The following is a 26,826-nucleotide window of genomic DNA, read 5'->3' as shown; positions in this document are numbered from 1 at the left end:
ATTTAAAATTGCAATTTAGTAAACTAAAAAGGCCGTATTGGCATGTGTTGCAATGTTAATATTTCATCATTGATATATAAACTATCAGACTGCGTGGTCGGTAGTAGTGGGTTTCAGTAGTGGGTTTCGTGTGTGTACACACACACACACACACACACATGAATTAAGACCTAATATACTGAAATAATACGATGCTTAAAGGCCTACTGAAACCCACTACTAGCGACCACGCAGTCTGATAGTTTATATATCAATGATGAAATATTAACATTGCAACACATGCCAATACGGCCTTTTTAGTTTACTAAATTGCAATTTTAAATTCCCAGCGAAGTTTCCTGTTGAAAACGTCGCGAAATGATGACACGTGTTTGTGACGTCTCGGGTTATAGCGGACATATCAGGCCAGCACCACTTACGGCTACAAGTATTTTGGACATCTGTGTGGCTGAATCTTTAACAATTTGTTCAATTAATAATGGAGACTATAAAGAAGAATGCTGTTGGTGGAAAGCGGTGGATTGCAGCTGCTTTTAGCAACCGAAACACAGACTGTATTTCTTTGCTGTGAAGCTTTAACACAGAGCTGTCAAGCGAACATGTTTCTCTACGTCACCCAGCAAGTTTTTGAATGGGAAAATTGTGATATTAAGTCGGCTCTTACAGGAGACTTGAGTGGATTATGTGACCTCCTCCTGTAGCTGTCAAAAAGGCACCTGTGATCTTGGCTCCTCCATTGGCTTCTCTCAGAGACACTGGCGTTCACCGCAGCCCTCCGACTTTCAGGTGTGACTTTATAATCTCACTAAAAAACTGTTAACACAATAAGGAGATAAGGGATTTTCCAGTATTATCCTAGTAAATGTGTCTAATATCTGAATCGCTCACACTGCCAACGCCTTTTTTTTTTAGTCCTTCACTCTAACTTTCCTCATCCACAAATCTTTCATCCTCGCTCAAAATAATGGAGAACTCGTCGCTTTCTCGGTCCGAATAGCACTTGCTGCTGGTGGCTATGATTATTAAGTGATCTATATCTTATCTATTGCAATATTGACTGGGCTAGTACATAGCCATCAAATTTACACAAATGACTCATTATGCAGAAGAAACGTGTTAAGAATAGCTACCTCCTCTGACTATTTGGTTCCATCTGCTCCCCTGTCTAGGAAACTAAATGTAATATTTATGATATCAACACAGTTATTTTATATATAAATGTACTTACCTCCCTAATACCTATACTTCCTACACTATTTTAAGACCAATACCAAAGTTCATTATCATAATACAAGACAAACTGATCATCTCTGTCCTATCTTTGGCAATATCACTCTTAGCCCGTTTTCCATCAAACACAGAGTCTAGTTTTTAGTCTGGAATACTCACCTACAGTCGTGGTCAAAAGTTTACATACAGTACACTTGTAAAGAACAATGTCATGGCTGTCTTGAGTTTCTAATAATTTCTGCAACTCTTATTTTTTTTGTGATAGAGTGATTGGAGCACATACGTGTTGGTCACAAAAAGCATTCATGAAATTTGGTTCTTTTATGAATTTATTATGGGTCTACTGAAAATGTGACCAAATCTGCTGGGTCAAAAGTATACATACAGCAATGTTAATATTTGCTTACATGTCCCTTGGCAAGTTTCACTGCTATAAGGCACTTTTGGTAGCCATCCACAAGCTTCTGGTTTAATTTTTTGACCACACCTCTTGACAAAATTGGTGTACTTTAGCTAAATGTGTTGGTTTTTCCTGACATGGACTTGTTTCTTCAGCATTGTCCACACATTTAAGTCAGGACTTTGGAAAGGCCATTCTAAAACCTTAATTCTAGCCTTATGTAGCCATTCCTTGACCACTTTGGACATGTGTTTGGGGTCATTGTCCTGTTGGAACGCCCAACTGCGCCCAAGACCCAACCTCCGGGCTGATGATTTTAGGTTGTCCTGAAGAATTTGGAGGTAATCCTCCTTTTTCATTGTCCCATTTACTCTCTGTAAAGCACCAGTTTCATTGGCAGCAAAACAGGCCTAGAGCATAATACTACCACCACCATGCTTGACGGTAGGTTTGGTGTTCCTGGGATTAAAGGCCTCACCTTTTCTCCTCCAAACGTATTGCTGGGTATTGTGGCCCAAAAGCTAAATTTTAGTTTCATCTGACATCACATGGATGAAGATAAGACCTTCTGGAGGACAAAATAAGAGTTTTAGAAATCATTGGAAACTCACAACAGCCATGCCATTATGTTCTGTACAAGTGTATGTAGACTTTTGACCACATATTTATGTATGTATACTTGTCATCTAAACCAAGTGGGCTTAAGCACATAACCTAAAAATGTTATCGAACAGATGCAATTGTTTTATGCTGCCAGTTGCCAATGCTTTCAGCCATCTTGCATTATAGGAACAATCAGAATCAAATAAATTGCAGTAATAGTGTGGAACTAGAAACTTTCCACAAAAAAATTGATGGGCCTGCTATCTGTGCCCTGGACCTCTGGCCGGGGATCGCCGGAAGCCGCCGTACTTATTAGATGGTGCCGAGTGTCTGAATCCGTGAGTTTTAGGTGTAACTGTACAAAATGAGCCCCGGAGCTAGCCTAAAACAGTAGCATGTTAACATAAAAAATGCTAACATTTGGCATGTGTGCTAACAATAGTATGATAACAGTCAATATGTTTTTATATACTGTAATAATGTATACACAAAGGTGTATGGCTGCAAAAATACAAAAAAAGTGTAAACATGTATGAAAAAGTTAGCCAGCCTAAGCTAGCTTGTTAGCATGCTATCATTTGCATGCTAACAGTTAACAAGTGTCACATACCAATTTATATGACTCTTGGATAAACTGTTGCAAAAGTATGCTAATGTTAGCAAGCTAAGTATAGCATGCTAACTGTTAGCTTGTGTCACATACCAAGTTATATGACTCTAAGGTGTATGGCTGGGGAATTAAGAGTAAAAAGTGTAAACTTAGGGGGGAAAAATTTGCACTTTAATGTTAGCATGCTAACGTTAGCGCACTAACAGTTAACAAGTGTCACACACTAAGTTATGTGACTGTAGGGTAAACAGTTGCAAAATTAACTAAAATAAATAGCACGTTAATGTGAGCATGCTAATGTAAAAATGCATACAGTTAGCATGTTTTAAATAGCAAGTTATATGACTGTAAGGTATATGTAAGGCTGTGTAACCGCACAAAATAGCATAAAATTCTAAAAAATAAAAAAAGTTAGCACTAACTCGTGTGTAGTGTAGCCCAGCACGGCAAAGTCATTAATTAAACAATTTCAACAGATTCCTCCCTTCCCCGTCCTCGCACACGCGTGGCAACAAACTGGCGCTGGTGAATGGGGGGCTTTGAGATCCACTGGCCGGGGGCCCACATGAGAAAAGGCCGTGTGTTTGGGAGGTATGGAGGACGGGGGGTGGGTCGTGAGGTTCAGCGGTCCTGTGGGGGATGCCCACCACTCTCTGAGAGACAACCTATGAGGGGGCATGGATAACAAGGCTTGAGACACATTAAAGGCCTACTGAAACCCACGCAGTCTGATAGTTTATATATCAATGATGAAATATTAACATTGCAACACATGCCATGTTTACTAAATTGCAATTTTAAATTTCCCGCGGAGTTTCCTGTTGAAGACGTCGCGGAATGATGACGCGTATGATGACGCGTGACATCACCGGTGGTAGCCGACATGTTCTCCCAGCACCGATCACGGCTAAAAGTAGTCTGTTTGTATCGCGTAATTACACAGTATTCTGGACTTCATAGTTGCTGAATCTTTTGCAATTTGTTCAATTAATAATGGAGACGTCAAAGAAGAAAGATGTTGGTGGGAAGCAGTGTATTGCAGCCGGCTGTAGCAACACAAACACAGCCGGTGTTTCGTTGTTTGTTGTGAAGCTTTAATATGGAACAGAGCGGTCAAGCAAACATGGTTCTCTACCACATGTCAACCGGCAGGTTTCGGTGAGAAAATTGTGGTAATACGTCGGCTCTTACCGTAAACTAGACTCACTGGTGACGGTGGCAGAGAAGAGGACTGTGGACAAACTAGTGAGCATCCTGGATGATGCCAGTCACCCTCTACATAGCGTTATCAGTAGCCATAAGAGCCTGTTCAGTGCTAGACTGCTTCATCCCAAGTGCAGGACTAATAGACTCAAGAAGTCCTTTGTCCCACACGCCATTAGACTGTACAACTCCTCTCTGGGACGGGGGACGGGGGGGTACTAGGATGACAGGGGATGCAAAACATTAACAGTGCAATACGTTTTCATAACATGGTCACTACTGCCTACTTTGTCTTGTTATATTCTTATTTTACTGTTATATTGTTATTCCTATTGTTTTTATTCTTTTTGTAATATTTCTCTATTTTGTTTCCTTTTAAACCCCCATTATTTACTTTTTACTTTTTTTTTCTTTTTTTAAATTGATCTCAACTCTGTACACTGCTGCTGGAATTTTAATTTTCCTGAAGGAACTCTCCTGAAGGAATCAATAAAGTACTATCTATCTATCCATCTAAACATGAGCGGAGCTTGTGTCGTTCCTCCTGCAGCTGTCAAAGAGGCAGCTGCGACTTTCTTGGCTCCTCCATGGCTTCCCTCAGAGACACTGACGGTCACCACACCCCTCTGACTTTCAGGTATGACTATATAATCTCCCTAAAACACTAGTAACACAATAAGCATATAAGGGATTTTCCAGAATTATCCTAATAAATGTGTCTAATAACATCTGAATCGCTCCCACTGCCCTCGTCCTTTTTTTTTTCTTCTAGTCCTTCACTCCCACTATCCTCATCCACAAATCTTTCATCCTCGCTCAAATAAATGGGGAAATTGTCGCTTTCTCGGTCCAAATCGCTCTAGCTGCTGGTGGCCATGATTGTAAACAATGTGAGGATGTCAGGAGTTCTACAACCAGTGACGTCACGCGCACATCGTCTGCTACTTCCGGTAAAGGCAAGGCTTCTTTATTAGCGACCAAAAGTTGCGAACTTTATCGTCGATGTTCTCTACTAAATCCTTTCAGCAAAAATATGGCAATATCGCGAAATAATCAAGTATGACACATAGAATGGAACTGCTATCCCCGTTTAAATAAGAACATCTAATTTCAGTAGGCCTTTAAGGGTAAAATAGTGTCTGCGATGAGGTGGCGACTTGTCCAGGGTGTACGCCGCCTTCCGCCCGATTGTAGCTGAGATAGGCACCAGCGCCCCACGTGACTCCAAAGGGAATAAGCGGTAGTAAATGGATGGGTAAGAAGTGTCAAGAATGGGGAGTGTTTGTAAATTTGCATACTGTGTAAGGTCCTTTAGAGTCTTGGTGCTCCTGGTTAACCTTTATAAAATGCAGACTGGTCAAATCCAGTTTAATAGGTGATAATGCTCGGTTTTGATTGACACCGTCAGACAGTGGAAAATATTTCGAGTAGCCTGTAACACGGGGGTTTCAAACGTACGGCCGTGGACCATATCAAGCCCGCAAACAGGTTTAATCCGGCCCGCGAAATGAGTTTGCTAAGTCTAAAAATGAGCTGCAATTTTTTTTCCCATCCACCCTTCCATTTTCTACCGCTTGTCCCTTTTGGGGTCGCAGAGGGTGCTGGAACCTATCTCAGCTGCATTCGGCGGAAGGCGGGGTACACCCTGGACAAGTTGCCATCTCATTGCAGGGCCAACACAGATAGACAGACAACATTCACACACTAGGGCCAATTTAGTGTTGCCAATCAACGTATCCCCAGGTGCATGTCTTTTCATGGAAGAAATTGCTGTTCCACATGTGTCCTTTGTATGTCGCAATAGTGAATTATATTTATATAGCGCTTTTTCTCTCGTGACTTAAAGTGCTTTTACATAGTGAAACCCAATATCTAAGTTACATTTAAACCAGTGTGGGTGGCACCGGGAGGAGGTGGGTAAAGTGTCTTGCCAAAGGACACAACAGCAGTGAATAGGACGGCGGAAGCAGGGATTGAACCTGGAACCCTCAAGTTGCTGGCACGGCCATTCTACCAACCAAGCTATACCGCCCCAATAGCAATTCCAGTGTAACTTACATCACACTGTGTAAAGATGACATGTCAGCAGAGGTGGGTAGTAACGCGCTACATTTACTCCGTTACATCTACTTGAGTAACTTTTGGGATAAATTGTACTTCTAAGAGTAGTTTTTATGCAACATACTTTTACTATTACTTGAGTATATTTATAAAGAAGAAACGCTAATTCTACTTCGCTCCATTTATCTACAATCAGCTCGTTACTCGCTACTTTTTTTTAATCGATCTGTTAATGCACGTTTTGTTTGTTTTGATTTTGTCAGACACTCATTCAAAGTAGGAACTACGCATGCCTGTGTTTCACCAATCACATGCAGTCACTGGTGACGTTGGACCAATCAAACAAAACCAGGCGGTCACGTGACCGTCACACGTCGAATCCGACCTAAAAAAGTTGAAAAACTTATTGGGGTGTTACCATTTAGTGGTCAATTGTGCAGAATATGTACTGTACTGTGCAATCTACTAATAAAAGTTTCAATCAATCAATCAAAAGTGTAAAGGAAAAAAGACACTTTTTATTTCAACCATACTTCCCGTCAAAAGCCTGAAGACTGATCGCACAGTTCCTTTCTTCACAATAAAAGCGCCGCTACATCGCGCCTGCGCTAACAAAATAAGAGTCTCCGAAAGCCAGAGCAAACAAGCTAGCAAGCTACAGAGTTTGCCGCCAATGTATTTCTTGTAAAGTGTATAAAAACGAATATGGAAGCTGGACAAATAAGATGCCAAAAACCAACGACTTTCATGTGGTATTAGACAGAAAAGAGGAACTTTTTTTCTCCTCCATTTGAAAACCTGGACGTTATCAGCAATATACTGTCTGATTCCAATCAATGCACGTCATCAGAATCAGGTAATACACCAACTTATATTCTTGTCTTCATGAAATATAGGAATCTATATGTTAAAGATGCATGTATATTCATTAAAACACCTTCAACATGTGAACAAAAATGGCAAAATAAATAAATATAAATTATATACTGTATATATAAATGTATGTATGTATGTATATAATTGTGTGTATAAATGATATGTGTGTATATGTATACATGAGGTAGATCACTTCGACTTGGTCATTTACTAAGTAATTGATAAACGTTGAAAAACTTATTGGGGTGTTACCATTTAGTGGTCAATTGTACGGAATATGTACTGTACTGTACAATCTACTAATACAAGTTTTAATCAATCAATCAATCAAATCAATGAATGCCTACTGAGGCTATGGTGCTGTTAAGTTATTGTGGCTCAATTTGCTATTTTTTTAATTTTATTTTAATGCACTATTATTTAATATATATAATTGTTTTAGTTGCTTAAGAGATATTCCTGGCTCTGAATTTGCTCATTGCTGTTTTTATGTTTTTGTTCATTATTTGTTGCCGCAATCAGGTTACTCATCAGTTACTCAGTACTTGAGTAGTTTTTTCACAACATACTTTTTACTTTTACTCAAGTAAATATTTGGGTGACTACTCCTTACTTTTACTTGAGTAATAAATCTCTAAAGTAACAGTACTCTTACTTGAGTACAATTTCTGGCTACTCTACCCACCTCTGCATGTCAGCTGACTTTAACTGCTGCTACTCCAATCAGCCCACGTGCAAGCAAGCAATCAGTTGCTCCTCTCGTGGCTGGTGGCAGACTAATGTCGTACCGATCCACGATACATTTTTTTTTAAATGTAAATGATCAACTCAACAGATAAAATAACGAAGCGGTAAGATGCAAAGACTTAAGTCCACATGACCATCATCTGCAGCGCTCGCAATTTACTGCCGGCACAATGTGCACCCTGAATTCCATTGTAAAAAATGTGTGTTTCTACATGTGTTGTGTGTTGCATTTTATTTTATGCTTAAATTGACCATGCTCATATTGGATAAGTTTGTAGTTAAAGTACCCATTATTGTCACACACCCACTAGGTGTGGCGAAATCATCCTCTGCATTTGACCCATCACCCTTGATCACCCCCTGGGAAGTGAGGGGAGCAGTGAGCAGCTGCGGTGGCCACGTCCAGGAATCATTTTCGGTGATTTAACCCCCAATTCCAACCCTTGATGCTGAGTGCCAAGCAGGGAGGTAATGGCTCCCATTTTTGTAGTCTTTGGTATGACTCGGCCGGGGTTTGAACTCTCAACCTACCGATCTCAGGGCGGACTAGTTATGTTACCTTTGGCTATTACGGTGTCATTTTGAATATATTATAATTGTAATTAGGGTTGCAAAATTCCGGGAATATTCAAAGTTGGAAACTTTCCATGGGAATTAACGGGAATTAATGGGAATAGACATTGAATGCAACATGGTGGATCTTGCAGCATGATTATTAGCTAAAACAACCTGATTTGATGCAAATTCAGTAGAATTCCAACCCTTCACTGTGCATTCCTCCATTACGTGTGCAGTGTCTTTTTTCCATCACATGCCCAGATAATTCCCAGCATGCTACACACCACAGCAGGGCTATTGAGGCCACACTAGCCAGGTACATTTTGATGATATTACTGTGGTAAAAATATTTGATCTAAGGTATTTAAGTTTACTGTATGACTGTAGACTACTCCAGCAGACTTCCACTCAAGCTATCTAGCTGATCCTGTACTTGTTAAAAGATTTTGGGGCCAATATCTGTAGCTAGGTAGGTTTATGTACCCCCACAGTCTCATAATGAACCGAAAACATTTCTCCGTTAGCCATGTTAATTTTCTCCGTTATCCCATTTATTTATCCCATTCAACCCTTTTTTTGTGATCTGTAAAGTTCAACTAGCAAATACTAAATCCAAATGTGTAGTTTCCTCTGCCTTCTGTTCTGCTAGCCATTCTGTTGTCATCCAAGAATGTAGGTTATAGTTGGATTCAGCATGCTGATTGAGTGTTTGTTTCATCTAGCCCAGTGGTTCTTAACCTTGTTGGAGGTACCGAACTCCATTAGTTTCATAAGCGCATTCATCGAACCCTTTTTAGTGAAAAATTAATAGTTATGTGTTTTTGGTAACACTTTAGTATGGAAAACATATTCTAAGTAACAAATACTTAAATTAAAGGTTTTTGGACACTAGGGGAACATATTCTAAGTAACAAAGACTTAATTTAGAGTTATTTGGTTAGGGTTAGGGTTATAATAAGGCCTTGCCGAATAAGGCATTAATAAGTACTTAATGATGACTAGTTAAGAGCCAATATGTTACTAATTTGCACGTTAATAAGCCACTAATTAATGGTGAATATGTTCCCATACTAAAGTGTTCTTTGAACATCACCTTGTTCAAAGAACAAAAGCGACACAGTGCATAAACTCACAGCAAATTACACACCTGCAAATTAGTGTGACTTCTGCTGTTGCCGTATCCGTAATACGCCGATAGGTAGAAATTTTATTGACACAATGAATCGGATGTGATTTGACCTCCGCCGAACCCCTGATGCCGACTCACCGAACCCTTAGGGTTCGATCGAACCCAGGTTAAGAACCATTGATCTAGTCTATTTCTATTAATTTGTCCATCAGAAAAATATTTTTAAAGACTAATGCAATTGTTAAGCTGACTATTTACGTATGTGTGTGGCATTGCAGGAGTGTTTTACAAGAATAAATAAATACAAACAGAATAATGCCACGTACACCATCTGATGTGTGGAGACATTTCACCCCAACCAATGTAGGCGGAAAGGCTGCGTACATTTGCAAATACTGTGCAAAGAGCTACGTCAAACATGCCATAAAGATGCAGCAGCATATAGACAAGTGCCCAATAATAAATCATTATTGTAATTCCCCATTAATTTCCATGGACGGTGTCCAACTTTGAATAATCCAAAAATGGTCAATATTTCCAAACTTCCCTAGCTTAACTTCGCATGGTAAACTTCTGAAAGGTTTCCGTAAATTTGCCGGAAACTTTCCACACTTTTGCAACACTAATTGTAATATTTCAATGATGATAAATTAATGTTTTGTAGCAGTTGTTGATGCCACCAATGCGGCGGTTTAAATTGATTGAGACTTTTATGAGTAGATTTCACAGTACAGTTCATATTATGTACAATTGACCACTAAATGGTAACACCTGAATAAGTTATTCAACTTTTTTTAACTCGGGGTCCACGTCAATAAATTCATGGTATAATGAAGATACACTCGGTTGCTTTTCCAAACACTTTCTTTAATGGTGAACCGCCAACATGAGAATGCTAAACAGGAAGTGCTTGAAGTTGAATGGCTGTGTAAAAACACTGAGACAAAGTCTAGGTTCATTGTGTTCTTCATGGTGTTTTGAAACTGCACCAGTTTTTTGCCTCAGAATTTTCAACTAACTTTAAAATTTTTGCCAAGAAGATTATTTGCAATGTGTACATTTTCAGAGACAAAGAAAACCATTCTGAAGTTGTCTTTATTTTTAAATTATTATGCCATGATTTCACATACTCAAGATTTCATTGTCAAATTACTGTACTGTTTTAATTCATTAGTTACTAAGGCGGTCAAAGTTAGCATAATAACACGTTAACTATAAGTTTCTTTTACCTGCGCTTTTTTTTAATTTAGCGCGCATGTGTCCTCTGACTGCTTTTTGACTCTCGGTCCATGCCGTAGCACGTGATAATATAATGGCGTTCGGTAACTGATGAGCCAAAGCCTAAAAAATAGCGAGCATGAATACACAAAGAAAATTATAAATTATGGAAATCCCGTAAAGGCCTACTGAAATGAGATTTTCTTATTTAAACGGGGATAGCACCTCCATTCTATGTGTCATACTTGATCATTTCGCGATATTGCCATATTCTTACTGAAAGGATTTAGTAGAGAACATCGACGATAAAGTTCACAACTTTTCGTCGCAAATAAAAAGGCCTTGCCTGTACCGGAAGTAGCAGACGATGTGCGCGTGACGTCACCGGTGTGAGGGCTCCTCACATCCTCACATTGTTTATAATCCGCCACAAGCAGTAAGAGCAATTCTGACCGAGAAAGCGACGATTTCCCCATTAATTTGAGCGAGGATGAAAGATTCGTGGAGGAAGAAAGTTAGAGTGAAGCACTAAAAAAACAAATTAAAAGAAAGGCCTTTAAACCAGTGTGGGTGGCACTGGGAGCAGGTGGGTAAAGGGTCTTGCCCAAGGACACAACGGCAGTGACTAGGATGGCGGAAACGGGGATCGAACCTCCAACCCTCGAGTTGCTGGCACGGCCGCGCTACCAACCGAGCTATACCGTGTGTGTGTGTGTGTGTGTGTGTGTGTGTGTGTTTGTGTGTGTGTGTATTATTTTATAACCTGTTCTGATTGATAGTCCACAATTACAGAATGTTTAGCAGGCTGAATATTACAACTTAATTAATAAATAGAGAGATGAATACTAATACAAGGCGTAATATCAGAAGCATTTATTCATGTTGAAATATCACAGATTACATCACCAAACATCTTTGACGATCAAAGCATGATCGTAATAATCCACATGTTCGTGTTATTAAAAAAACTAAACTGGTATCTAAACATGGGATTGTAGCTCCTCTCCTCTGAATGCAAGTGCTCTTACAGCAAAAATACAAATTCTGTATTCCTACAAAATCTGGCAAGACACCAATGCACTGCAGGTAATTTATTTCATTGTCATTTTTTTTATTTATTTATTTATTAAAAGCATGTTTGTGCATAATGTTTTAAAACAATTAATTAGAGCAGACTAACTGTTCAGTCATGGTGATAAAAACTTGAAAATGATCTGTTTAAAGAACACTAACTAATGATGAAAAATTGTATCTACCTGCATTTAATCACAATTGATTTTGCTTTAACTATGAACAAAATGCGATTAATCGCGATAAATATTTTTATCTTTTTACAGCCTTACTTATAACAAGTAATAATTATAATTACAAAAAGAAAGACCACACAAAGGCTTCCTTATTGCTCTGTCGACCACAAGTTGCTGACATTCTCCATGAAGGTTTTACACTTGAAATGTGCTAAAAACCTGAAAAGTGTTTTTCCATCTTAAAACATTCAATTATGTTTTAACACATTTCCCCCCGCATGTTAACATTTGTGAACTTTTTTAGAATGATATATAGCAGTATTTTTTGGTGACAGCAAATGAGAGATTATCATCACACGTTAAAATGTGTGTCATGTAAATGTTGCCACTTTGCTAGATCAGCATTTCAAAAGAAAATCTGTTCTTTATTGCCTTACCCTGGACCAGGGGCGTCAAACACATTTTAGCTCAGGGGCCGCATGGAAGAAAATCTGTTCACACGTTGACTATTAAAATCATGGCACTTAAACTAAAAAAATAAAGACAACCTCAGATTGTTTTCTTTTTCTTACTTTAGACAAAAATACAACAAACACATAGTGAAAATATTATAATAAAAATATAGAAAAAAATACCGGCAGCGGTAAAGTTTAGATCCATGAAGGAAATAAGAAAGTGAATGAATTTTTATAACTCATAAATTTACTTATTAATAAAAATATGTATTTTAAAATATATAATTTTTTTTAATGAATTAACGTCCATGACAACCTTTTTCCAAAACACAATATAGAATGTGAGATATAACAGGTTAATGCATACATTTATCATTTGTTTTCAAAACATTTACAAAAAAGTGGACCCCAAAAATTTACTGTGGGACCCGATTTTCACGACTTGATGGGGTCCTAGCATTTTGAAAATTCCTAGCGCCAACACTGATGGAGTATTGGTGCGTGCAAAACAGCTGTGTTGCACGGGCCGGTTCCAATACTAATCAAATATCATCCCGGGGGCCTTGACTTTGACACTTATGCCCTAGATCAGTGGTTCTCAACCTTTTTTCAGTGATGTACCCCCTGTGAACATTTCTTTAATTCAAGTACCCCCTAATCAGAGCAAAGCATTTTTGGTTGAAAAAAATAGATAACGAAGTAAAATACAGCACTATGTTATCAGTTTATGATTTATTCAATTGTATAACAGTGCAAAATATTGCTCATTTGTAGTGGTCTTTCTTGAACTATTTGGAAAAAAAGATATAAAAATAACTAATAAGTTGTTGAAAAATAAACAAGTGATTCAATTATAAAATAAAGATTTCTACACATAGAAGTAATCATCAACTTAAAGTGCTCTCTTTGGGGATTGTAATAAAGATCCATCTGGATTCATGAACTTAATTCTAAACATTTCTTCACAAAAAATACATTTTTAACATCAATATTTATGTAACATGTCCACAAAAAATCTAGCTGTCAACACTGAATATTGCATTGTTGCATTTCTTTTCACAGTTTATGAACTTACATTCATATTTTGTTGAAGTATTATTCAATAAATATATTTATAAAGGATTTTTTAATTGTTGCTACTTTTAGAATATTTACAAAAAATCTCACGTACCCCTTGGCATACCTTCAAGTACCCCCAGGGGTATGCGTACCCCCATTTGAGAACCAGTGCCCTAGATAAATAAAATTGATATAAATACATGTGAACTAGGAAGTGAGGAAGTTGATATGTTTGATGTGGTTTACGTACTACATGTAAAGTAAAAATGTCTGCAAGATATCATGGTTCCTTATATCACTAACTCACTAACTCACGCCACACAGGTAGCCGAGAGTCACTGCAGCTAAAGTAGCAGAACATCGCCTGTCATCCACTAAATATGTAAGCCCCTTACCCGGAGACCAGAAATCAGCTTAACCTTTTCGGCAAATCCCGCTCTCATCCTCTGTGTGGCTACAAACCGAAACATGGTCTCCTCCATTTTTAGTATTGTAATCCATGCTGTGTGAGAGTCTATTGCAAACACGGCCGCAAGTTTTTTTACATGAAAGCTAAAACAATTAGTTGATGGATCCATTAGCCGATTGAATCATCAAGTTTAATAATAAGTTATGATTTACTGTCACAAAAAAGGCAAACTCGCAACCGCTGATAGTCTTGTGTGATGTCATGAATGAATGAAATAAGTTTATTTCGGTCATATAATCAATCAACCATTGTGTGTGATCAGTTTTACAGTACATGTTATATGTATACAATAATGCACATTTACACACGAAAGAAAAGAAAAAGAATGACCAAAAAAGGAATAGGCTGAAGCCAAAGCTTATATTTGCCTATCCTATACCTTCACAGAAAATTAGATTGCCTGGAACATCAACATACAAAAATAAATAAATCAAAAATCAATGGGATGAAAGTAATTGTGACTATATTTTATCATTTTCAATTATTTCACCTTTCAATGTTTTCTTAAACCTTACCAGAGAAGTGCATGTCTTCAGCTCATCACTGAGCTTGTTCCACCATTTAACTCCTAAAACTGTCATGAATGATGGCGGTTAAAATGTGACGCTTGCGTGGCATTGTAATGCCGGATTGGTTCTTCCAGGGATGCGTCGAAGCGATGAATACAACAAGGTAAGTTATAAATGGATTTATTAAATAATAAAAAGGCTAGGAACAAAAACACTGGTGTAAAGAGAAAAGGTAAACAAAAGACGCTAGCGTGAAAGCTAGGACAAACACAAGGAAAACTAAAACTTGGTACGAGGACACAAAAGAGTAAACAAAAACATTCAGCATGAAAGCTGGAATATAAAGTGGCTTAGCGTGAGAGCTGGCGAGAAAATACACACGAAGGATGAGAGTCGTCGTCACTGTTGCGCGTGGGCAAATTAGGATCCGAGAGTGGGTGAACAGAAAAGGCGAGCTTAAATAGGAGGGTGAAAATTAGTAGCAGGTGTGCGGGGCGAGACTAGCAGGTGGACTGATGAGTGATCATGGTGACAAAGCAAACAGGAAATAAGGAGTCGGAGAAATATACAAAATAGAAAAATAAATAGTGTAGATCTGAGCAGCAGATCGCAACATAAAAACCGTATCCAATCTCCTGCCCAGACTTCCCTAACCCCAGCCACTTCTTCCAGCTCCTGCCGGGGGATCTCGAGGTGTTCCCAGGCCATCCGGGAGACATAGTCTTCCCAACGTGTCCTGGGTCTTCCCCGTGGCCTCTTACCGGTCGGACGTGCCCTAAACACCTTCCCAGAGAGGCGTTCGGGTGGCATCCTGACCAGATGCCCGAACCACCTCACCTGGCTCCTCTCGATGTGAAGGAGCAGCGGCTTTACTTTAAGTTCCTCCCGGATGGCAGAGCTTCTCACCCTATCTCTAAGGGAGAGCCCCGCCACACGGCGGAGGAAACTCATTTCGGCCGCTTGTACCCGTGATCTTGTCCTTTTGGTCATAACCCAAAGCTCAAGACCATAGGTGAGGATGGGAACATGGATCGACATTAAATTGAGAGTTTGGCCTTCCGGCTCAGCTCCTTCTTCACCACAATGGATCGATACAGCGTTCGCATTACTGAAGACGTCGCACCTGTCGATCTCACGATCCACTCTTCCCTCACTCGTGAACAAGACTCCGAGATACTTGTATGGGGCATGGTCTCCTCCCCAACCCGGAGATTTTCCGGGCGAGACCCATGGACTCTGACTTGGAGGTGTTGATTCTCATCCCGGTCGCTTCACAATCGGCTGCGAACAGATCCAGTGAGAGCTGAAGATCCTGGCCATGAAGCCATCAGGACCACATCATCTGCACAAAGCAGACACCTAAACCCGCAGCCACCAAACCGCATCCCCTTAAAGGCCTACTGAAATGAGATTTTCTTATTCAAACAGGGATAGCAGGTCACATTCTATGATCATTTCGCGATATTGCCACATTTTTGCTGAAAGGATTTAGTAGAGAACATCCATGATAAAGTTCGCAACTTTTGGTTGCTAATAAAAAAGCCTTGCCTTTAATGGAAGTAGCAGACGATGACGTCACCAGTGTGAGGGCTCCTCACATCCTCACATTGTTTATAATGTGAGCCTCCAGCATCAAGAGCTATTCGGACCGAGAAAACGACAATTTCCCCATTAATTTGAGCGAGGATGAAAGATTCGTGGCTGAGGATATTGATAGTGAAGGACTAGAAAAAAAAAAGAAAAAAAATTAAGTTAAAAATAAAAAGGCGATTGCATTGGGAGCGATTCCGATGTTTTTAGACACATTTACTAGGATAATTCTGGAAAATCCCTTATCTTTCTATTGTGTTGCTAGTGTTTTAGTGAGTTAAATAGTACCTGATAGTCGGAGGGGTGTGGTCACGTGTGTGTTGACACCAGTCTCTGAGGGAAGTCACGGCAGCTGCAGCACGACCGAAGCTCCGCTGATCTCCGATAAGAGGCGACTTATTTACACAATTTTCTCACCGAAAACTGCCGATCGACATGTAGTCGGGATCCATGTTCGCTTGACCGCTCTGATCCATAATAAAGCTTCACCCATGGGAATTTTGAACAAGGAAACACCGTGTGTTTGTGTGGCTAAAGGCTAAAAGCTTCCCACCTCCACCTTTCTATTTTGACTTCTCCATTATTAATTGAACAAATTGCAAAAGATTCAGCAACACAGACGTCCAGAATACTGTGTAATTATGCGATGAAAGAAGACGACTTTTAGCTGTGTTGGTGCTGCGCTAAAATGTCCCCTCCAACCAATAACGTCACAAACACGCGTCATCATTCCGCGACGTTTTCAACAGGAAAGTCCGCGGGAATTTTACAATTGTAATTTAGTCAACTAAAAAGGCCGTATTGGCATGTGTTGCAATGTTAATATTTCATCATTGATATATAAACTATCAGACTGCGTGGTCGGTAGTAGTGGGTTTCAGTAGGCCTTTGGTGCCCTGACTGCGCCCAGAAATTCTGTTATGAACAGAATCGGTTAAAAAATCCTTAGACAAGTTTCACAATGAACACACAATGAAATGACAATCAATAATCTAGAATTGGATTTGAGGGTCTCCACTGTGTTTGAATGTTATCCCAGTGATGACTCAGCCACCACCGGACATTCTTTCAAATTAAGAGTGTTTGGGAAGTGACTCACATCAACTGGATGTTGGTTCGGAGCTCACTAGGGGGGTTATAGGAAAAAAAGAAAGATGCTCTGCGGTTGTGTGTGCATGTCTAGTTGGCGGGAGGTTGTGAAGTTTGGGGAAGGGGTGTCGGCCGTCCCCCGTCTGCTCCCCCTCCATATAGACTTCCGTGCTCAGCCGTGGGGTCGAGAGTCTCTCTGAAAGGCAGCATTGTCCCCTTTAGCGAGGCCCTGGCGCTCTTGGGCAGAGTAAACACAGGCTGTAGCAGCTCGAGAAAGGACAGAGGGGATGCCAATGAAGAGGGGGGTAAAGTGAGGATACACCAGGGCGAGGAGAAGGTTTTGTGCGTGCCCACAAGCCCACCTGACCCCCTGCAAAAGCCATCACTGGCCAAGCCAGGAAGTGTCTTTCGAAGGGAGTAGAGGTTAGGTGAGAGGCGTGAGAGAGGTGGGGTGATTAAAGGGCGAGCTAGCAGAGGGGGTCGGCGGGCTTCTGCACCTTCGTGCTCCTGGGAGACTAAGCTCCCATGGATCACTGGTGACTCCTTGACCCTCAGCCCAACAACTGATCATTAGCTGGATGAGACCTGCACTGGGAGAGGATCTGGTTTCTGATCTGATCTGTGCAGAAAGCAACCACAGGCATCAAGATACAACTTTCAGGTGTAAGATGTGCGTGTTAGTGTGTGTGGCCCCCGCTGAGCTTGGCTGTAACATTATCTACCCCCTCCCCTGCTGTGACCCTGGGAGGTGGTCTCAAGGAGGTAAATCATCTCTCGCCAGGACTTTCATTCTCACGCACATGCAGAGACGGAACAACAGAACCACTGCACTGAATGTGTTGTCTCTCAATAGATCAATTCCAATCAGACCTATCTTTGTTCAATGTAAGGACAGACTTATCAGATGTTCTCAAATGGATTTATAAATGGTTAATTTATATCGGCTAGTAAGGTAAAATGTTGTACCTGTATCCTATTTGGGTCCCATATCAAACTTAAGAAGGTCAGTGACTTCACTATAAAAGTGGGTGACATTGTTATCACCAGGAAGGATGAGATCACCTACCTAGGTTCCATTCTAGAGGCTAATCTTTCCTGTGATAAAATGGCAACCAAGGTGATCAAAAAGGTCAACCAAAGAACGAGATTCCTCTACAGAATCTCCTCTCTGGTCAACAAAAACACCTTGAGGATTCTAGCGGGAACTCTCATTCAACCCTTCTTCGATTACGCTTGCACCTCCTGGTACCCCAGCACCTCCAAAACCCTCAAATCTAGACTCCAAACATCCCAGAATAAGCTAATCCGGTTACTTTTAGACCTCCACCCCAGATCACACCTCAATCCAACCCACTTCTCCAAAGTGGGCTGGCTCAGGGTGGAGGACAGAGTCAAACAACTTGCACTGAGCCTAGTCTATAAAATCCGCTACACCTCGAAGACACCGAAGTACATGTCAAACTACTTCCTTAACGTAAATGACCGCCATAACCACAACACCAGGGGGAGCTCCACAAACCACGTTAAACCCAGATTTCGATCTAACAAAGGTCTTAACTCATTCTCTTTCTATGCCACATCAATGTGGAATGCACTCCCAACAGGTATAAAAGTAAGTGCATCTCTATATTCCTTCAAAACCGAACTAAAACAACACCTCCAGGCAACGTCAACACTTTACTAATACCCTCCTCCATTCACATCCCATCTCCCCGGATTATAAACAACTCAAATGTACTTCAAATGTATATACTTGTTCTTATGCTATGTGAACTCACTATGTTCTCTGCTGGCTGTACATATCCTACTAAATAAGACCTACACTGTTTCAATGTCCACATTTCTCTGTTGATGCAATTGTTGATGACTGAAGTTCTGATATCAACCAAAGCTCCTCATCCCACCCCCCGGATTGTAAATAATGTAAATAATTCAATGTACATACTATGATGATTAACTTGTGTGATGACTGTATTATGTTGATAGTATATATTTGTACCATGAATTGATTAACGTGGACCCCGACTTAAACAAGTTGAAAAACTTATTGGGGTGTTACCATTTAGTGGTCAATTGTACGGAATATGTACTGAACTGTGCAATCTACTAATAAAAGTATCAATCAATCAATCAATCAATCAAACAAGTTTCGGCTACCTTGCTTCATCACGTGACACCTCTGATGAAGTCTGCAGAAGCAAGGTAGCCGAAACTTGTCAGGTACAACATTTTACCTTACTAGCCTATATAAATTAACCATTTATAAATATACGTCAGTAGGCTAAATGAACCACTTCAACATATTCTCAAATGGATGTTTTAAGGCTGGATAACCCTGTAAAGGCCTACTGAAACCCACTACTACCGACCACGCAGTCTGATAGTTTATATATCAATGATGAAATATTAACATTGCAACACATGCCAATACGGCCTTTTTAGTTTACTAAATTGCAATTTTAAATTTTTAAATACGTTTTTCCTTGAAAACGTCGCGTAATGATGACGTGTACGCGTGACGTCACGGACTGTTAGGAAATATGAGCGCTGCACACACACACACAGCTAAAAGTCGTCTGCTTTAACGGCATAATTACACAGTATTTTGGACATCTGTGTTGCTGAATCTTTTGCAATTTGTTCAATTAATAATGGAGAAGTCAAACTAGAAAGATGGAGTTGGGAAGCTTTAGCATTTAACCACACAAACACACGGTGATTCCTTGTTTAAAATTCCTGTAGGTGAAACTTTCCTATGGATCAAGCGAACATGGATCCCGACCAAATATCAACCAGCAGGTTTCGGTGAGAAAATTGAGGTAAAAAGTCGCTTCTTACCGGAGATCAGCTTAGCTTGCGCCGTCCATAAAGCTGCCGTCGACTTCGCTGAGACGTTGGCGTCAAGACACCCGTGGACAAACCCGTCCGACTATCAGGTACTGTTAAACTCACTAAAACACTAGCAACACAATAGAAAGATAAGGGATTTCCCAGAATTATCCTAGTAAATGTGTCTAAAAACATCTGAAACCGTCCCAATGTAATCGCGTTTTTTTTAAAACTAATTTTATATTTTTTTCGAGTCCGTCGCCATCAATATCCTCAAACACGAATCTTTCATCCTCGCTCAAATTAATGGGGAAATTGTCGTTTTCTCGGTCCGAATAGCTGTCTTTGTTGGAGGCTCCCATTAAAAACAATGTGAGGAAATGAGGAGCCATCAACATTAGTCATCATCTGCGACTTCCGGTAAAGGCAGGGCTTTTCTGTTAGCACCAAAAGTTGCAAACTTTATTGTGGATGTTCTCTATTAAATCTTTTCAGCAAAAATATGGCAATATCGCGAAATGATCAAGTATGACACATAGAATGGACCTGCTATTCCCGTTTGAAAAAGAAAATCTCATTTGAGTATGCCTTTAAACGAATAATTATTTAGCTCAAGCTTAAGCCACACCAAACCATTGTTTAAGGTAACCCTCATTGGATAATTTTTTACACAGGTAAGTGCGCCGTGTATTTCTTTAATCGGCGGCTCTTAACTTTGTATGGACTCATCGATTTGTTTACAAACTAAATTCGGAGAGGAAGTGACGCTAGAAAGACTGCGCCCCAAACAGGAAGTGACGTCAGAAAGAACGCACCACAGCCAACTTGATAAACACAGTCCTCAACTTTCTCAGTCTTTTTTGCCGCTTGTGCCAGCTTTTTGAAACATGTTGCGGGCATTAAATTCCAAATTAGCAAATATTTTTTTAAAAATAACAAAGTTTTCCAGTTTGAACATTAAGTCTCTTGTCTTTGCAGTCTATTCAATTGAATATAGGTTGAAAAGGATTTGCAAATCATAATATTCTGTTTTTATTTACCATTTACACAATGTGCCAACTTCGCTGGTTTTGGGTTTTGTAGATAAAAGAGGAAAAGTCACCTCAACAGAACGGCTGTTTTTAGGATTTTTTTTTTAACGGACTACAGTTCTTGGCAAGGCATATTTTTTTTGTTTTCACCCCGTGTCCGTTGCTTTCTCGGATGTATGGAAACAACAGGTAGGAACTAAAGTACTGGACTATACAAATAAACACAATATATTAAACGTGCTACTTTTAAATAATAATTATTTAAATAATAATTACCTCATAACAAATACCACGTCATTTCCTGCCAGTAAACCTGCAGACATTGTTTTGTTTTTTCAGGTTTCTCTATGTTTACGTTTTCACACTTTGCACTATTTTATTATGCATTTTATACATGTTCCTTATTTTCGCACTTTCATTTAAGTGGTTGTTATTAAGTGTTCAGTGTGATTTTAGAATTGTGTTTACATTGAGTGTTTGCCATGGACCTGTTTCCTGTACTTTCTGCCTTACTAGCTGAAGGGATTATAATCAGGGAAGGTTACATTTGAAAGGAAAAAGTTAACATTTAATATATGGGTCATAAAAAATATCAATATTGATCAATGTCGACCAATATAAAAAAACGTATATTGTGATACTTTTAAGCTATATTGCCCAGCCCTAACATTTTTCTGACTATAAGGCACACTTAAAAGGCTTGTTTTCAGGTTTCTCTATGTTTACATTTTCACACTGTGCACTATTTTGTTATGCATTTCTTACATGTTCTTGATTTTGCCACTGTAATTTTAAGTGGTTATTGTTAAGTGTTCAGTGTGATTTTAGAATTGTGTTTACCATGGTCCTGTTTCCTGTACTTTCTGCCTTAGTAGCTGAAGGTAACATTTGAAAATAATTTTTTTAACATTTAATATATAGGTCATAAAAAATATCAATAATTATCAATATCGACCAATATAAAAAACATATATTGTGATATATTTTAGCCATATTGCCCAGCCCTAACATTATTTACCGTATTTTTCTGACTATAAGGGGCACTTAAAAAGCTTGTTTTCCTCAAAACTCGACAGTGCGCCTTATAACCCGGTGCGTCTAATGTAAGGAATAAGTTAGGTTGAGCTTACTCACCTCGATGCTATTTTATTTGGTACATGGTGTACTGATAAGTGTGACTAGTAGATGGCAGTCAAACATAACAAATAAGTGTAGGCTGCACTATGATGGCGATATGACTCAAGTAAACAACAGCAAACGTTTTAAACGGTCCATTGAAAATATAGGACATTACACACGGCGCTCAAAAATCTATCAACATGTTTTAGTACGACTTTGGTAAGCTATCAGAATCAGAAAATATGTTATTAATCCCCGAGGAGAAATACAAATTTTCAGCACAATCCCATGAAGATGCACCGCTTGATGATTTGTTGGCACATTAAACATATGGGTATTATTAGATAGATAGATATATAGATAGATAGTACTTTATTGATTCCTTCAGGAGAGTTCCTTCAGGAAAATTATAATATTATCATGGTGTGTGTAGAAGGTAAGACATGTAATCTGCCGTTTTGTTTCGCAATATTATTCAAAAGCAACTTTTCTTAGCGTCTGGTACCTGCTGATCTGAATTTGGGATCTGCATAAATCCGGAAATATTGCGAGAGTCCGCGAGTCGACAAGCTTCTTCTTTTTCCTCTATCTTCTTGTTATGGCAGTGGTCCCCCCAACCTTTTTGTAGCTGCGGACCGGTCAACGCTTGATAATTTGTCCCGCGGCCCGGGGGGGATTATTTTTTTTTCTTTGTCATGAAAAAGGGAGGTTTTTGTCATGAAAACGGGAGGTTTTTTGGGTTGGTGCACTAATTGTAAGTGTATCTTGTGTTTCTTTATGTTGATTTAATAAAAAAATATATCTATAAAAAAATACAAAACATTTTTTTTTAAAGTAAAAAAAAAAAAAAAAATCATAAAAAATTCTTCTGCGGCCCAGTACCAATCGAACCGCGGCCCGGTACCGGTCCGCAGCCCGGCGGTTGGGGACCACTGTGTTATGGGACATTCATCCTCCGCTGTTGCCATTTCTAATATAAAGTACTGTAAAGTTTTTACTTACATCTGTCAATAAACTCGCCATGAAAGCACTAAAACATACCGGTGTAGTGAGTTTACATTATCCATCCAAGGAACTTTAGTTATTAGAGTTTTGGTCGCCCGGTTTTTCACGGGACACGTTATGTTGTTTCCGGATGAGGAGATGCTGCTCCGTTATTGATTGGAGTAAAGTCTGAATGTCATTAAAACAGTTAGCTCCATCTTTTGACACTTCTTCCACTCCCGTCCTTGCACGCTACACCGTTACATCAAAGATGACGGGGAGAAGACGCTGCCGAAGGTGAGCCATGTAAATAAGACCGCCCACAAAACGCCAAAATCGGAAGCGACTGTCAGAAAGGGGCTTGAAGATGATCTGTAAAACATCATCCATGCATAATTTTGACCAAAGAACCACCATTACATGTTATGTAAACCACAAGGAAATGTTTTACATTTTGAAAAAAATAAATAATAATATGAGTCTTTTAATGCGCCTTTTATATGAAAAAAGATCAAAAATAGACCATTCATCGGCAGTGCACATTATAATCCGGTGCGCCCTATGGTCCAGAAAATACGGTATAGGGCACGTGTGTAAGCAAACTTTCGGCTTAGACTTTGAGGATGATTTAAATTCTTTAAAAAATGTTTCTAATATGCAAGTCGGTGTTTGTCATTCATCACTGCAGGTCTATTAACACCAGAAGCACAGTGCCTGCATACATCATCCACCCACCTGATGGATGACTCGCACTATTTTTTTTCCTTATTCACTAAGCATTTTGACAGGAAACCTCAGTTTCCACTCCTTGTGCCGAGGGCCTCTATTTCTGCAGAATGTTTATTCTTTTTTTTTTTTTCTGTTTTCCACTTTTAGTGAGCCGTTTCCTTTCCACGTTATGCCACTTTATTGACAAATTAATGTGATTTTTGCCAGTAGGTTGTTGTCGGTTGTGTCGAGACGGTTTCAACACAAACAGATGCAACTTCTTGAAAAGAAATACATGAATACACATTGTGAGCGTGCATGGTGAAGGGAGTCTGGGAAATGGAAGAAAGGATCAAAGAGAGATAAAAACAAAACAAAAAGGAGGCGAGTGGCGGAGCAACAGGAAGCTTCTCAGCGAGCTCCCGATGGCATCTCGCCAGCGCGTTCAGACACCGAGGAATTCCAGGCGGGGAGGAGGGAGGGAGAATGTCAAGATGGAGGAGGGCGGGGTTGTGATGTTTATGGAATATTGTTTACAAACAACACACGGACAGTAATGTTAGCCTCAGCGTTGGCATTAACGCACTTTTTGCTTCTTTTTACGCATTTAAATCAGAAAGGACGAGAATTTCCAGAATTCCACGTGTCCCCCCCCCCCCGGACGCATATTTAATTTTTTTATTGTTTACAGTATTTTTCGGACTATAAGTCACAGTTTTTTTCATAGTTTGCGACATATACTCCGGAGCGACTTATGTGTGAAATTATTAACACATTACCGTAAAATATCAAATGATATTATTCATCTCATTCGCGGAAGAGACGAAGAAAATGTCAGCAATCATCACATACACGTCAACCAATAATAATTCGGCGTGGGGGGGGGGGGGGGGGGTCATGGCAGAAATGCATTGTGAGTCATGGAATGCTATATGCTATATGCTACTGTCGTAGCTATTAAAATTGATCATTTCATCGTCGGCGGTAACTTATAAAAACTGAGAAGGGCTGAACAAAAATGGCACCGGAAAGGAAATCATGTAGTGCAGATTACAAGCTGGACGTAGTGAAATATGCAGCAGAAAACGACAGTTGGCAGAGGTGTTTAGAAGCGACATCGAGGAAGAATATTTCATCGGATTTATCGATTAGGAGTGACAGATTGTTTGGTAAACGTATAGCATGTTCTATATGTTATAGTTATTTGAATGACTCTTACCATAATATGTTATGTTAACATACCAGGCACCTTCTCAGTTGGTTATTTATGCCTCATATAACGTACACTTATTCAGCCTGTTGTTCACTATTCTTTATTTATTTTAAATTGCCTTTCAAATGTCTATTCTTGGTGTTGGATTTTATCAAATTTCCCCCAAAAATGGGACTCATACTCCAGTCGGACGTATATATGTTTTTTTCCTTCTTTAATATGCATTTTCGGCCGGTGTGACGTATACTCCGGAGCGACTTATAATCCTGTGTTTTGTTTTGTTTATATTTGCCGGGTCAAATTATGAATTAATATTCATTATTGGTTGACTTCAAAGTAATGCACTTTCCGCTACAATTTCTTAAATTTTGGTTCGCCGAAACTGTTATCGATCACAAATACTATATTTCCGGTATTAGGACCACACTTGGGGGTGGGGTTTGGTGCTAGCAAGGGGTGCATATTGTAGTGTTCCGGAAGAGTTAATGCTGCAAGGGGTTCTGGGTATTTGTTCTGTTCTGTTACGGTGCGGATGTTCCCCCGAAGTGTGTTTGTCATTATTGTTTGGTGTGGGTTCACAGTGTGGCGCATATTTGTAACAGTGTTAAAGTTGTTTTTACGGCCACCCTCAGTGTGACCTGTATGGGTGTTGACCAAGTAGTTCCGGAAGAGTTAATGCTGCAAGGGGTTCGGGTATTTGTTCTGTTGTGTTACAGTGCGGATGTTCCCCCGAAGTGTGTTTGTCATTCTTGTTTGGTGTGGGTTCACAGTGTGGCGCATATTTGTAACAGTGTTAAAGTTGTTTTACGGCCACCCTCAGTGTGACCTGTATGGGTGTTGACCAAGTAGTTCCGGAAGAGTTAATGCTGCAAGGGGTTCTGGGTATTTGTTCTGTTGTGTTACGGTGCGGATGTTCCCCCGAAGTGTATTTGTCATTATTGTTTGGTGTGGGTTCACAGTGTGGCGCATATTTGTAACAGTGTTAAAGTTGTTTTACGGCCACCCTCAGTGTGACCTGTATGGGCGTTGACCAAGTAGTTCCGGAAGAGTTAATGCTGCAAGGGGTTCTGGGTATTTGTTCTGTTGTGTTACGGTGCGGATGTTCTCCCGAAGTGTGTTTGTCATTCTTGTTTGGTTTGGGTTCACAGTGTGGCGCATATTTGTAACAGTGTTAAAGTTGTTTTACGGCCACCCTCAGTGTGACCTGTATGGGTGTTGACCAAGTATGCATTGCATTAACTTGTGTGTATGATAAAGCTGCATATGTTATGCGACTGGCCCGGCACGCCGTTTGAATGTAGGAAAATCGAACATGACGACAGGTTGTTGAAGACGCTGGAGGCAATGCCTTTAAGACACGCCCCCAATATTGTCGTCCGGGTGGACATCGGGAGAAATTTGGGGGAATGGTTGCCCCGGGAGATTTTTGGGAGGGAAAATGAAATTCGGGAGTCTCCCAGGAAAATCGGGAGGGTTGGCAAGTATGATTAGGACTCCCGAACATAGGCGCCAATCCCCACGTGGTCTTGATGGCAAATTCTTTCTCACCACCAAGCAAAAACCGCTCAGTCTCGTTCTACACTAAGCCAGCTAAGGTTAGGTTAGGCTAGGCCCGGTGGTTAGATTGTCCGCCCCTGAGATCGGTAGGTCTCATACCAAAGACACTCAGCATCAAGGGTTGGAATCGGGGGTAAAATCTCCAGATTTGATTCCCGGGCACGGCCACCGCTGCTGCTCACTGCTCCTCTCACCTCCCAGGGGTTGATCAAGGGTGATGGGTCAAATGCAGAGGACAATTTCACCACACCTAGTGTGTTTGTGTGACTATCATTGGTACTTTAACTTTACTTTAACTTTATCCCACCTAACCTTATCCTTGTCCACACACA

The 26,826-nt window shown here is 40.0% G+C and overlaps 1 protein-coding gene across 1 annotated transcript in view; it reads right to left on the bottom strand.

Moving 5' to 3' along the window:
- glis2b (GLIS family zinc finger 2b) overlaps positions 1–26,826 on the bottom strand; it is a 95,576-nt gene that overhangs the window by 10,741 nt on the left and 58,009 nt on the right. The window lies entirely within an intron of this gene.

This window comes from Nerophis ophidion, linkage group LG23 (assembly GCF_033978795.1).
Source record: "Nerophis ophidion isolate RoL-2023_Sa linkage group LG23, RoL_Noph_v1.0, whole genome shotgun sequence".
In the NCBI taxonomy this organism is placed as follows: domain Eukaryota; kingdom Metazoa; phylum Chordata; class Actinopteri; order Syngnathiformes; family Syngnathidae; genus Nerophis; species Nerophis ophidion.
This window is presented reverse-complemented; position numbering and strand designations above follow the sequence as displayed.